Source organism: Belonocnema kinseyi, chromosome 8 (genome assembly GCF_010883055.1).
Source record: "Belonocnema kinseyi isolate 2016_QV_RU_SX_M_011 chromosome 8, B_treatae_v1, whole genome shotgun sequence".
In the NCBI taxonomy this organism is placed as follows: domain Eukaryota; kingdom Metazoa; phylum Arthropoda; class Insecta; order Hymenoptera; family Cynipidae; genus Belonocnema; species Belonocnema kinseyi.
In genome coordinates, this window is record NC_046664.1 from 145246786 (window position 1) to 145251186 (window position 4401).

Sequence of the window (4401 nt, forward strand, 5' to 3'; positions counted from 1 at the left end):
TATCAATTATAATGATTTAAAGTTTATTTTAAAATATATGTTATGGAATATGATATTTTTTATGAATGTGCCAGTGAAATTCTGTTCGTCTAATTTTGTTTGCCAATGCGAAACGTAATCTGGCTTTGAACTGTCGTCTTAGCATCTAAATATAATATAATATGAGTAATATTAATTACTCATCGACTTATATTTGTGGTATTTATTAAAACAACCAAGTTTTACAAAGTTATAAATGTAAAAATGTTTTAATTGGCAATTTACTTTCAATCCAAATGGTTCTTGTCCAAGCTAAGTTTACCATCAGTGCGCCTCGAAGGTGTGCCGAGAGTTGCTTACAGCGCTCCAAGTGGCTCTTGGCAAACTATATCTATAGGTGCTTTCTACGGGTGCGTTGGGTAGAGGGGAAGTGACTTTATTCGCCGGACGCGCCGTCTACATTTATGGCGGGCAACTAAGCCCGCACCGCATCTACGTTTATAATATCTTTGATATAGTGTAGTTTTCTACGATCCGGAGGGTAAATGTCGGTCAAACTAAGCCAACAGATGGCTCTGTCTTTTTCATTGAAATTCATTAAGAAAAAGCAAAAATAATTAAAAACTTGATGCTGTTTGCAAATAAACAAAAAAGAATATATGAAAAAATGAGAGTAACTATTACTAATTATTTCGAAAAAGAAAAGGTCATGAAAATATGTAGTTTAATATAAATAAAATTTAATTTTGAGATACATTTTGAAAGCAGTTCGAACTTTATATTTTTGCAATTTACTTTGCTCATATTATTGATTTTATTATTTGCTAAAGTTAAACGAAATTATTTATTGTTGAAATTATTAATGTAGCTAATGAAAAAATTAATAATATTTAAGACCTCAATTACAAAAAATATTTAAAACATATACATGATCAGAAGAATTAATGAAAAATATATTACTTATAACCAATATAAATATAATAATAATTAGAATATGTAAGACTACAACTTAAGTTGCAAAGTAAAGAATCTTTGTTCCTTTAAAATCTTAAAAATTTCAAGTTTTGAAGGAAATATTTTTAAAAAGTAGTGGTAATTGTAATTAAAATGTTTGAGGGAATCATTCGAAAAAAAAGTCAATGACACGAATGATAAATGAGAAAATTGATTTAATATCATGTATATATTTACTTAAATTGAACCAAACATCATATATACATTTATACAGTTCAATAATTTATTTGTTTCTTAATCTTGAAAGCTTTTTTGTCGCTGCATTCAGCCCCTAATAATTTTATTTAAAAATTTTAATTTAAAGGAGATTTTGAATTAAATAGTTAATTATATTACTGCAAACCTCATTTCTAAAATAAACAGACTATAAGCTATTAAAATCTATAAACAAACGTACTGTACTCATGACGCACAGTTGGAGGAAATTCACTTTTTTCATTCAAAAATGTCCAGAGCCTTCAATTTTTTTGCGATTTAAAATTTTTCTGTTTTAAATTAAAAATCATTAAATTCTATAGATCTTGATTCTCCGAAATTTTGTCTCCTCTATTTTTTTATTAATAATTTTTCCAGTAAAAGTATGAACAAAGTCTTATTATCGGCGAAAACAATTTTTTTGCCAGAAGTGCTTCCCATTAACGTAGGAATGACATTTAATAACAAAAATAATTTGAAAGATTATATTAACCACTGTGATAAACAATTTTTGTGTCAAAATATTAGAATTTGAGACTTTTTAAATTATAATTTCCTTGAATGGCCAAAACGACTTCAGGTATTCCTTAAAATAATAAATATTTAATAATATTTGATAAAGTATAACAATTTAAATTTTTTTAGACAAATTAGGTAAGCAAATTTAAAATGCTTGCCTTTTCGCATAGAAATTTTTTTTCACTCGAAATGTTTTTGCACTGGAAATATTTTTTAAGCTTTTGTACGAATGGCTGCTAGTCACAAAAATATTAGAAGAGTTAACAATAACCACTGTTGTTAACAATTCTTGTGGCAAAATATTTAAACTTAAGGGTTTATCAAATTTAAATTTTCTTTGATGGTCAAGTCGGTGGGTTATTGTCAAAAGATTTTGTAGTAAGTGAATCTTAGCATGCAGTGTTATGATTCATTTCCAATGTATTACGATTGGAAACCCGACTTTTTCCGAGTGATACAGCCAACATTGGGACATTTTTTATATAAATTGCTTATAAACTTGTCAGTTGTTATATTCTACTAAATATGATCAAAGATATATTTTTTAGGATTATCCGTAGCCATTGTAACGATTAAAGAAAATAAAATTTTTGATAAAACCTTACATTTGAATATTTCGTCACGAGAATCATTTATAACAATGGTTATTGTTAACTTCTCACATATTTTTGTGACTAGCAGTTATTCGCCTAACAGCTTAAAATATTTCCAGTGTAGGAAAAAAATTTCTATGCGAAAGGACCAAAATTTTGAATTTCTTTATCTAATGATGCACTTTTAGCACCACAAAATTTTACCGATAAGACTATTTGTTAATTTGTTTATCAAATTTGTTTCCAACAAATCAATGGAATGATAAACAAACTATTTGTATTTTATGAGTCCCTCAAAATTAATTTTACACAATATAAAGTTTTCCTGATCAGTTATCAAAACGTAAAAAATTTTTATGTAAAAAATTTCAGTTTTTCCATGCTTTGAGTAAAAAAATTATTAATAAACAAATAGAGAAGACAAAAGTTCGGAGCGTCAAGCTGAACGAAAAAAGTGAATTTCCTCCTACTGCCCGTTATGAGTACGGTACGTTTGCTTATAGAGTTTAATAGTTTATAGTATGTTCATTTTATAAATGAAGTTTACAATAATATAATTAACTATTTAATTCAAAATCTCCTTTAAATAAAAATTTGTTAGTAAAATTATTAGGGATTGAATGCAGTGAGAAAAAGCTTTTAAGATTGAGCAACAAACAAATAATTTCACTGTATAAATGTATATATGATATTCAGTTCAATTAAAATAAATATATACATTATATTAAATAATACTAAATCCAATTTCTCATTTATTAGTCTTTTGATTAACTTTTTACCAAATTATTTCCACCAAATCATTGATTTTTAACTTCCCAAGTATTAGTTTAGGTGTATTTAATCGCAAAAAAGTCACAAATTTCGAATTCCAAACTTATAAATTGTTAATATGAGAATTTAAACAAAATTCATTTGTAACTTTTTATTCACATTGAGTATCTCGTCTAACAATGAAGCCCTGCCGAGGAAAAAAGAATTTCTGAAAATAAAATCAAGAATCTAACGATAAAACTTGGACAACCACCACAAAATGTTCTCATTGGAATCTGAAAAAAGGAAACACCCCTCCCCCTCCTTTCCCCCTAAAAAAGAAAAAAAGAAAATTAGTTAGCTTTACTCCGCACGAAAATAAAAAGGAGGAAAGAAAAATGAGAAGGCAACCAACAAAATCCCCTTCCTTCTCTTCTTTATTTCTTGCGTCCTCTTCATTCCCACCATTATCAAATCCCAATAAAAAACATTTTAAAAAAATATGTAATAATCACCAACGTTTCGGCAATCATACAGGACCGTTATCAAGTCAAAACAAAATATATAACATAAAATAAAAATAAAATGAAATAAAATAAAAAGAAAACAAAAATTAAATAAAATGGAAATAAAATGAAAATAAAATTTGTTGCCAGCAGGAACAACACACCTGCCACGATGCTATCTCACTGACAACTGAAAATCAAGTGGAAGGTAAACCAGCCCCAAACAAACCTCAAACAAAAATGACCTCCAATCCAAGTCAGCAAAATTAAAATTCAGGATATTTAAATAGGAAAACAAACCAATGTAAAATCCCTTTTTTTAACGTCCAATACTCAAATTGATGAAAAGAATTCCTGAAAATAAAATCAAGAATCTAATGACCAAAGGACCTTGCACTAAATGTATGGGAAAATGTCTTTCGGTGGATTTAGCTGAAACTTTGTCATTTTTAAGGTTATAAGTGCCGGATGAAATATCCGTAAAAAAAATCCAAAAAAATGGACAGTTTTAGCGCTATGCGGCGCTAAGCGCTCAAGATCAGTGAATAAAACGAATCACAACAGATTTTGTTACAAAAGCAATGTCAACATAGAAATCACGGTTCAGATCGTGGTCTGTCATATTTTCGCCTACACCGTTGACTCATATAACGCGCTTCTCAAAACGATCAAACACTAAGCGCCCAAGATTTTAACTTGACTAATTAATCACTTCTTTAAAGGCAGAAATGGTACCCAAAGTAACATTAGTAACTAGTGCGCGCATACCGATAATAACATTCTACCCTTCGCAAGAGGGTTGAACGCTCAGCGCTTAAGATCAGTGAATAAAACATTCACTATTA